This window comes from Drosophila sechellia, chromosome X (genome assembly GCF_004382195.2).
Source record: "Drosophila sechellia strain sech25 chromosome X, ASM438219v1, whole genome shotgun sequence".
Classification (NCBI taxonomy): Eukaryota; Metazoa; Arthropoda; class Insecta; order Diptera; family Drosophilidae; genus Drosophila; species Drosophila sechellia.
The window spans coordinates 6124676-6135835 of NC_045954.1; the positions used below are offsets into that span (position 1 = coordinate 6124676).

The 11160-nt window shown below is 44.9% G+C and overlaps 1 pseudogene; it reads left to right on the forward strand.

Moving 5' to 3' along the window:
- Positions 1-9695: 9695 nt before the first annotated feature.
- On the forward strand, positions 9696-10790 carry LOC6612270 (annotated as a pseudogene).
- Positions 10791-11160: the final 370 nt, after the last annotated feature.

The window sequence follows — 11160 nt, forward strand, 5'->3', positions numbered from 1 at the left end:
ACTCATTTGTCGCACCTATTTTATTTCTGTCTCTAAACTGCGTTAACCTTAAGAAAATCTCTCTCACTGTAAAGAAACAAATTATACATAGAATTAAGAAATGTTATTTTAACTTAACGTTAAGTTATTTAAACAGATCTTTGCTGTTTTGAAGCTTTTTCAGGGGACTTGTTCAGGGGAGAGAGTATAAAACCACTGCGTTATTTCTCTCAGTGCAAGTAGTTTCTCCTTGAAAATGGAGTCCTAAGAGCTGCACTAAACCCACTCGCAGCGAAGAGGGTTGCAGAGATCGGCGAAACAAAAAAAAATCGACAGCCAAATGAAAGGGGGCTTTACCGAAGGGGTCAAAGGGGGCCTTTCGGGGGCGTGGTTGAGCTGCAGATAAAAACCCCCAGTTGGGTTGAATTCACGATGGCAGGGTGTGGAATTTCTGCTCTAAACTGGACAACAGCAAGAACAACAAGGGCGTGGAAATATGAAATTTAATAGTGACAGAAACAAGCTGAAAAAGTTCTACCAGCGTTTGACAAGCGACCAGATGCAGTGTGAGCACAGTGAAGCCTCGCGGAGTGCGACCGAGCTTAGCTAAAAGCGTGACGAAACACGGCAAAGGGGGGCGGGGGGCCATCGGCGGTGGGCAGCAGCTGAAAGTCGCTTGCGTTGATTGTTTGCACTTTACACACTAAAAACTGTGTGACACATTCGCTGAGCGAACTGAAATAAAACACGCAAAAAACGGCGAAGAGTCGCGAAAAAGACCAGGAAAAGTGCGGGAAACCCATGGAAACCCATGGAAACGTCCCGCCCACAGACATATGTGTGGGTGGTTAGTTGGATGGTTGGGTTAGTGGGTTAGTTGGGGGTGGGGCAGATGGCGAGTGGCTGGCGGGATAAGTTGCCTCGCGTGGAGCGCGAAGACCAAATCAAAAACGGCGGCGACAACAGCAGCGTAAAATTTATAAAAATTGTAGCAAATAGCATAATAATTGTAGCATAATCTGCAGAAAGAAATTTTCAAACATAAATGCAATCTTTGGGTGAGAATTTGCTTGTACATATTAGTGCATATATGCACTTTTCTAATAACTAACTAGTAACTAACTAGTTGTCGTAACTTATGACACGCCTTCATGCAAAAGAATGCGTTTTCAAGGAGTTCACAAAAAGCGCAATGGTGCAAAAAAGAATTTCCCCAATTTGAGTGATTTAAGATTTCCTGAGTTTCCGAATTGGAAAGCGTAATACCCTGTGGCAGGGTATTGCCGGAATAGAATACACGCTGCAATGCTCCTGGGCGGCGGAAGGATGTGTGGGGATGGTGAAGTGGTAAGAAGGAGCGGCGCTGGTGGTGCTGTGGCAAAATATAGCGCATACGCACTGTGGCAGCTTCGTATGTTTTGCGACAATAACTTGGATACAATTTGGCAGAGCGAGAAATAATAAAAAGCGCCTGATGCTGGCAGCCATGACGACAACGACTACGACTACGTCTATGCACCCGTGAGTAGTGCAAATGAAGTTGTACTGGCTGGGGGGCTTCCCCCCGCCACCCGACATTTTCCGGCTGGCGGGGTGTTGGGTTTTCCGGGGAAATTCGGAGTGGAATGACGACTTGTCAACGCTGCATTCTGCAGCTCTGCTCCGTGGGGACTGAAACGGAACGGTACGAAACAGCAGCGGAATGGAATTGCCTCCCATGGCGACTACTTGATGAGGACTCAAAAAAAAAAAAAAAAAATGAAAAGAAGACAAGGAGCAGGAGGGTCCTGGGTAATAAGATAAGTAGTTGGTGTAGGAAGTGATGAGGAGGCAGTGAAGAGGAGCGGAGCGCAGGGGAGGGGCATAACCCCCAGGGGCGTTGTCTGCAGATTGGCAAATGTTTACGGGCTGTACTCCGCACAGACGACTCTGTGATCCCCGCCAGAACTGCTCCGGCGGGGAGTCAGTCGCGATTGAAGTCGCTGATTCCATCATTTTACCGCATAGTTTCCCCACCGAAAACGAGCTAAACTTTTGGCCCAGACAATTTGCCTCGTTAAAAGCAAAAATTGCGACAAATGCGTTGGATATGAATGGGGCGAAATGTGATGGGAATTGAGCTGAATCCGCATCCGAATCCGAAAAACACGTGCCTAATGTCATGATGTCCTGAAGTCCTGACATTTGTGGCACTGTCCGAAAATGTGCGATAAAACCTTGCACAATTCGTACTATATTTGACAGCCTTTTCGATTAAGTGTCAGATGTTTAGCTCAAGTTGAATATATATATATATGAAAATGTACAAAACAGTTTGCCAGAAAACAGTTTTCTTATTAAGGAGATTACCTATTTTTCCGAGTGCCTTGAATTTACCGTTTCTGCCTCTTTTTGGCCTGCCAAAAAAGTTGATAAACTTGTTTTAAAGCAGGTGCAGAGCAGAGTGGGCTAACAGAAATCAAGGTGGATGGGTGGATTGTGGAAAAAGGAGGAGGGTGTGGCAAGGAGGCGAGGTGTCAAAACTGAATCCGAATGCGAGTCCTTGCCGTGAGCTGCGCTTCTTGTTGCCTACTTCTGTGCGCTGGCACATAAAACTTAATAAATTCCCCATGTATATTTATGCGCACACATTATCATCCCAGCGGAGGCGTTCTCGCCCACACACATACACACACACACACATACATACGCAGCATGTATATAATACGTATGTGTATACGTATGGAACAGCACACCGAGGGGCATAAATAACACGGACAGGACTGCAGAGCTGCAGGACTAAAGTATGGGAAAGGACAGCACGGCAGAACATAGCACAGTAGAGAAGAGCACAGCACAGGACAGGACAGGACACACAATCTGAAAAGTGCAAGTGACAGGAGCAGACCGAGTGGCAAAACTCGCGACTGCGAATGGGATCGGATGGGGGGATTCGGGGAAACCGCCTTGCTTTTGCCATTTACCGGCACTACAATTCAGAGCCGCAAAATCCAGCGCCTTTAGCTGACCACATCGGCGAAGGCCGGCGCATTTGTACCTGCAGACCACAAAATCAAATTACAATGTCAAATGCAGTGGGTGGCTGGGCCCAAAGGCTCTTGCTCTTGACTCCGCCATCATCTGGTTTTCCATCTCCTCTTGTCTGCGGCCAAGTCGCTGGTAATTTCATGGCCGCGAAATGCATTTGCACTTGCACAATCTTTCAGTTCGCCGCGGCTGCCGCCATGGAATCCGGCTCCCGGATCCGGGAATCCGGCCTAAGTAGCGGAATCCTTCAGCGGCACAACAATGTCTCATCCGCCCGGGATGCGTAATAAAAAGCACCACAGGATGGAGCCAAAGGGAGCCAAAGTGGTGAAGGAGATTGAAGTAGAGTGAACCCGCGGCACAGTGCATCCGAATTAATATGCCCAGCTGACAAAGTGCCCGGCACAAGGCGCTTATAGTATTCAATCCGAGGTGATGAGCAATGGCCACATGGCCAAGGGAAACCGGGCCAAAGATGCACGAAGGATGGTAGCAAGATTGCGGCTAAGAAACCGAACAAGAGAATATGAAAAATTGCATTTGCAGAGAAGCAATCAAATGTGGAATATTACAAATCTTACTATGATTAGATACCAATGGTGCGATCTTGACTTTGAGTGTACAGATACACATTTGAGATAGCACAGGCGTTCAGTTCCACTGTGCATCCCACCTGGCTTAGCACCTCCTTCGGAAAGGTGAGCAGCTCCATCAGGACGGACAGGACGGACGGAACCGACGGGACGAGGGAAGCCTGCGAGGCGCCATAAACACTCGCGGGCTGGCAGCAATTTTGACGCGCTGTAACTGAAGATGAGGAAAACGGCTGTGGATCCAACGAGGACAACAACAAGGACAGCAATGGCGGCGAGATGAACTAGAAGCCTCTCCCCGACAGGGAAAAGAAGGGAGTACGGGTGGCTGCAACAACAATTACAGTGGAGTGCGCCCTAAAGGACATTTTACTGATTTAATATTTGTTGCAAGTTGTAACTTGATACGCGTCAAGTTGCACGTCGCAAGGAGGGACGCAGGATGTGGGACGCAGGATGAGCCCAAGGATATGCCGGCTGCTTCTTGTGAGATTTTTTGTGTACCCCCCACTCTTTTCTCCTTTCTCTATTTTTTTTTTGTTTTTTTGTCACTTCACTGGAAGCGCGCTCAAAGGAGGCTAAATATTGCATTACGTATCCTTGCACTTTATGGCTGCTCCTTGGGCTCTAGTTTCTGGAATTCCTCGAAGGTGTCCTCCGCCCTAACTGGGCTGGAATGCGAGCAGCCACCATTGCCAGCTACCATGGCGATGGCACGATGTCTATCCCACCCGAAAATCCACCCCGGGCACCCCCTCCGCCCTTCCCATTTCACATCATCCATTTCCGTGGAGAACACTTTCTTGCATTACTCATACGCCCTGTGCGCCGGCCAAGGAATTTGATTCGTTTATTCGCCGGAGAGAAAGCCACATAAACTGTGAGTGCCGAGAACGCTAGAAAGTGGAAGAGTCGAGTCGTAAAAACATTTTTTTCACTTTTTTTTTTTATTAGTAAGCGTCATAAACATATGCCCCCGTTGGACATTAAAATTTGCAAAACTGAAACTGCAAACTGAAAAAGAAGGAACGCCATTCGAGGCCAAGAACATCTGCCAAAAACAGCAGATTGGACACACCTTACCCCACACTTTCCCCACTCAGATTTGCCCCACTATCTCGGGATCTAAAAACCCATACCCCTAAGTCAAATCCCCCATGGAAGTACAGCCCGCAGCTGTTGCTCGTAGTTTGCATTTGTAATTGCTTTCACTTGGCGTCGCTTTTTTTATAGTTTACCTTGTTTTATGGTCCACCAAGTTGTTGTTTCCCCCGGTGCTGTTTTTTTCCATTTCTTTTATTTTGTTTTTTGTTGCCAAAAAGTGAAAGAAGTGAAATGCGATGAAAGCGATGGTGGGCGGTGGGGGGAGGGTGGTGGTTAGGGGGAGAAAGTCGAAACAATCAGCCAAAAGTTTGCCCTGACTTGTTCCGCCGAGAAATCGCAGAGAAGGAGGGGCAAAGAAATGAGTGCCTTGCAAATAAAAAATATTATTTTCTTGTTTGTCAATAATACGAGCATTTTACACAATAAAACATTTGCAAAAGTCCGACAAAAGTGGAATGGCATCGAAGGAACTAAAGTTTTCGAACGCACTAAATTAAATTTTTGAAAGAAAAGCTTGTTCTAGTTCCTCATATTTGAATGGCGATTTTGAGGGAAATTTCAAATTAGCCAATGCCGGGCATTTAAACTACATCTCACTGAGCGGCCCAGCCGCTTTGTTGGAATTTAAGGACCAAACGTGATTAATAATCCTGCGCCAGAAGTGCGTCCATTGTCTGTACGCATAACTCAAAGAAAACAATACCGCGCCTGTTAACAACGATTTTGGGGAGAGTGGAGCAAATACATTCGATAGCGTTAGCATCTGGCCGCCATTCGAGTCCCAAGGATACGTATTTCATTTCGTCCAACAAAGGGCATGCAGCCCAACAGCTCAAAAATGAGCAGTCGATAACTACACCTGGCAGGAAACCATACTGCGAGAAATAGTAGCAGCTCAAGCTGATAGTAGTAATATTTATTCAAATAGCTATTTCCCTATTTTCCAGCTATAGAGCTGCTGCCAAGAATGGCGTTAAATATGGAGAGTTTCATGTAAATAAATAGCTAAATGAAATCGCATATTTTGAGTGTTAAGTGCAGGAAATCCCTTATCCCCATGCCACATATTGGCAAGGCAGCAAATCCTTTTGCCAAACACTAAACGCTCTTTGTGCCAAACAAAGGCCAAGATACTTGAAATGCATTGAATATTAACCAGTGATAAGAAATTATTGGAGCCTAAAGCCTGAACTAGACGAATTAATTTGTACTGCCCAGAAGTACTTAGATTGCTGTGCAGATTCGGTTTCATTTGGGGAACCTAATTACTAAATGCGGTAGATTAAATCTATTGGATTAAATTCACAAAACCCTTGCACATGCACATTCAAAATAAGTACGCATCCTCAAAGTATTCCGGAGATTTTCTAGAAATTGATCCTATGGTTGAGCTGCGCTATTCGAGGATCGCCTTGGTGCCGTTGAGCTCGACTATCCCCTCTCATTATGACGAACCTGGGGCAAAGTTTTGCCAGCTCGAACAAAGAGCATTACAATAAAACTCGGAGAGCCAAAAGCAAAAGGCACAAAGCACTTTTGGCACTTGACAGACGACAACAAGGATGGCGATGGCGATGGCGACGAGGATGAGGATGTGGGTGTGGATGTGGATGTGGATGATGAGCTCGGGGAGGGGATGTCTCCAGACCAGAATGCCGAGTCCCGAGTCCTGGATTCAGGCTCCAAATGGCTCCAACTGTGAATGCGTCTGCGTCTGTCAGTGGGACTGCGAAAAGACATTCGAGTGTCACTTGTGCAGCAGTTTTGAATATTTTGTGAATAGTAAATTACGATCATGAGACCACAGACTGCGGCAATCATGAATGATGGAGAGTGGGGAGCTGGCTTTTGGATTTGGCTGGGGATGAGGGTTCAGATTCGGATAAGGATGAGGATTCGGATGGATGAGGCTGGGCATGAGTCCCCAGCATCTCGTTGAGCGGAGGAGCTGTCCTGTTTTCGGCTCTGCACGCATATTCATTTGGAACGACTTCATCGGGAGCTGCAAAGCAACTTCAGGCAACTTTTTGCCTGCCAGCTCTCTTCATTTGTATGCCTGCTTCGTCCTTCAGGACCGTCATGATGCCAGGATGTGTCGAGATGTGTGTGTGCCCAGTCAGCTGTAAAAGTGTGAATATTGCGGCTTCTGTATTGTTGGCCGGAAGCAAACATTTTTATGCTCTGCACTTTTTCCAGAGCTTCTTCATCTTCGCTCCATACCAGTATACCGCCCTAAGGACGAAAAGGACCATCTAGCTGAGCATTTGATTAAGCCCGGCTCCCAGCTCGCAGCTAATTGCACTGAAACTGAGATTCTCGGCATTGCCGGAATGCAAAGTGTGCTGCCAGTGCCCGGTTCCCAGCTCCCAGCTCCCAGCTTCCTGTTCCTGCTCGTGTTGCAGCTGGTGCTCCCCTTCGTCCTTTTGATCCTCTCGGGATGATGCTGCTCCTGATGCCGTTGCTGTCCCGTGGCCGGTTGTCCAGCTTCGCATTGGAATTGCAATTCGCATTGGAACTATAATGATGGCTCAGCTGGAGGCGGCCCGAGGACTTCCGCTTTAATTGGGTTTATCTCTGATTTAATCCTTTCGTCGACTGGTCGTCCGGCCTTTTCGGATTCCGCTTAAGTTCAGGTTAAAGGACCTGTTAATAATCGATGGGTCAACTAACAGAATAGTAAAGAGATGCCAGCAAGGATGAGAAAGTCCTGCCAACAAAATAATGTAGTTATTTAGCACTTGGGCAAAGAGTCTCGTGCTCTTTCAGTACCCCTTTTATGATTTTAATCCGAATTCAAAAAGATTTCGTTCAGGACTCCGGCTTCTTTATTTTGCGTTCTTTATTAAATTGTTTGCCCTTGCTGTTCTTTTTGCCGAGTATTTATCATGTTTATTACCCTTCGCGTGTTTTCTTTGACCTGATTCAGTTAGTACATAGCCAGTTGGATGCACACACACACACCCACATTGGCACACTTACATATTTATGGCTAACCTCTGACCCCGCTGCCTGCCGCTGATAAAGTTTTGCCAACGCTGCAGTTCGCCTATGTAAGTCGGTTGTTTGTTGACGCTTACACACACACACACATAGTATATCTGTTAACAAAAATATTATATAAATTCTATATGCAGGCCAGCACACAGAGACATTTATCGACTTGCATATGCGTGTCATATGAATTAAACTCTCAGTTAAATCAGTTTTTCACCCACACAGAAGCTGTGGAAAAACAAAAAGTTGTGCAGAAAGTGCAGATTGTGAGTGTGTTTGTATGACTGCGCCTGCTCTGAATACCTTGATTTATTTTCCGTTGTTCGGTTCACTTTCTTTGCAAGATGCATTCAAAACACGCACTTAAATGGCCAAGTCTTTACGCACAATGTCTCTTTAATATTTTGGCATAAGGACATTAAGTTCTCGAAAGGGTAATTCAAATAACGTGTACGAAATGTCAGAGTAACGAGTTCTAAAAACTGTAACTATTTAGAGTGGCAGCGTTTGTTACTATTGGTTATTAGCATAAAAAACTGCTTCACTTTAAGCAGTACGATCATTTTCAGCCAAGTTATGATGAAAAAACCCATCGTAAATATCGAATTTTTGACAAAAGTGGTTTTTCTGATTTTCCGGGAATTAATAATTCGTATTTTGTCCAAAACAAGAAAAATAATGGTCCAAATATGGAATGTCATACCTCGTAAAGCTCGTTAATTGATTTCCAATCGATTGGTGTTCAAATATAAGCATTCAATTTTTTAGCCATTTTTCGCAAATTTTGATGATGTTACCCCTTATCAAAAATGCAAAAATTTGGCAAAAAATTAATTTTTCGAAAATCGGTAAAATATGATAGAGTTTGTTAGTATAGGTAATAAGCTGTAAAAAACTACTACATTTTGCACTTTACGATCATTTTTAGCCAAGTTATGATGATAAAACCCATCGTGATCTACCCCTCGGGCATCGGCAGAAGGAGGACATCATCTAGCGGAAATGCGACCGGCGTGTTAGAAATTAAGCTATTATTATTATTATATTATTTATTTAGTATTATTAATAAGACATTCAATATTATTTATACAATATAAGTGAATAAAATATTAAAAACGAGAAAAATGTGTGAGTTTTTATTTTATTTCAGGTGTCTGCTGGAAACAAAATGAGCTTTGGTCACTTCCTGACATTTCTGTTTGCCTGGTGCATGGGATAGGTTTTTCACCGATTTGCACTACAAAATGAGGCCTGACTTTCGCGGTTTTGGGTAGATTTTCCATTTTATCGCACCAGGCGGTCATAATTAACAGAAGGTGTCTACTGGGAACAAAATGAGCGTTGGCCACTTCCTGGCATTTCTGTTTGCCTGGTGCATGGGATAGGTTTTTCACCGATTTGCACTACAAAATGAGGCCTAACTTTCGCGGTTTTGGGTAGATTTTCCATTTTATCGCACCAGGCGATCATAATTAACAGAAGGTGTCTACTGGGAACAAAATGAGCGTTGGCCACTTCCTGGCATTTCTGTTTGCCTGGTGCATGGGATAGGTTTTTCACCGATTTGCACTACAAAATGAGGCCTAACTTTCGCGGTTTTGGGTAGATTTTCCATTTTATCGCACCAGGCGATCATAATTAACAGAAGGTGTCTACTGGGAACAAAATGAGCGTTGGCCACTTCCTGGCATTTCTGTTTGCCTGGTGCATGGGATAGGTTTTTCACCGATTTGCACTACAAAATGAGGCCTAACTTTCGCGGTTTTGGGTAGATTTTCCATTTTATCGCACCAGGCGATCATAATTAACAGAAGGTGTCTACTGGGAACAAAATGAGCGTTGGCCACTTCCTGGCATTTCTGTTTGCCTGGTGCATGGGATCGGATTTTCACCGATTTGCACTACAAAATGAGGCCTAATTTTCACTGTTTTAGGCAGATTTTCCATTTTTTCGCACTAGGCGATCATAATTAGCAGAAGGTGTCTGCTGGGAGCAAAATGAGCGTTAGTCACTTCCTGACATTTCTGTTTGCCTGGTGCATGCAGATCCGATCTTACCGAATTTGTTGGCCAAATTGGGAGATTCTAGATTTCAGACACTGAATGTCAGGAGTAGACTTTGCAGAATTTGAAATTAAACAGATAATATAATAATAAAATATAGTAATAATATAATGATAAAACACGGTAAAAGTTGTCTGTTTTGTTTTTATTCTTAAAATATAGTATACATTTCCTATAATAAACCTTAAGTGTAACGATATTGGAGATGAAGAATATCGATAGTTGCCCGGGACTTGATGGTGCGACCGTTCGTTCCGCTAGCATGTCGTTATTTAGGCACACACAGGTCGCCGATTTGTTTGTTTTAGCAAAATTGGGTTTTTACCAACTGCCGCAGGATTTCCGAGGTCCGCATTCGCCCGCGCCTGGTCCCCATCCTGATCATCGTCTTCCTCGTGGTGCTGATGATGGTGCACCGAAACGGGAAGCGCACATGTCAGGGTCCAGAATACCTCCAGGCCATGTTCGTCCAGGGCGACACGTTACCCACGATTTACGCCGGACCGCCAACGTATCCACGGCTTGCTGGTCAGAAACCTTTTGGATAGAGCCGGCCTGGAGAAGCGTTCCACGTTGCTGAACATCAAGACGCCATCGGAGTTCAAGATGAAGGGCTGGGGTCCTTGCCTGGATTAAGTCACGAGGCGTGGAGCAAAGAAATCTGGCTTTGTCCTGGTTGAGGAGCCATCTGGACGTCGATCGGCACTCAATAGTGTTCTTCATGGACGACGACAACTCCTACTCCTACTGTTCGCCGAAATGAGCAAAATCGAAAGGGGTCGCGTGGGCGTCTGGCCGGTGGGTTTGGTCGGCGGTCTGATGGTGGAGCGACCCCTGCTTACTGAGGATGGCACCAAGGTGACCGGATTCAATGCCGCTTGGCGACCGGAAAGACCATTCCCCATTGACACGGCCGCCTTCGCTATCAGCATGGATCTCTTCATCCGGAATCCGCAGGCCACGTTCTCGTACGAGGTGCAAAGAGGCTATCAGTCAATTGGTGTTCAAATCTAAGCATTAAATTTTTTAGCCATGTTTCGCAAATTTTGATGATGGTGCTCAAAACAGTCACTTTTTTAGATGCTCTTTAAAATTTGACTAAATAACGACAGAAATCTGTTTAGAAATTGTCTAAAAAATGTAACTTCTTTTCTACTCAGACATTTATTGGCTTGCATATGAGTGTCATGTGAATTAAACTCTGAGCTTAATCGCTGTTTTAGCCACACAGAAATAAAGGAAAGCCAAGATAAAAGGCACAGTGCCTTTGTGTGCTGGATTTCTTGATTTATTTTACTTTGTTCGCTTTACTCTCCGTACAAAAGCATTCAAAATACTGAGCCAGAATTTTGGCTCCTTTCGGACTTTGGTTCCTTCATTTTGTGCCCTTTAATTTAAT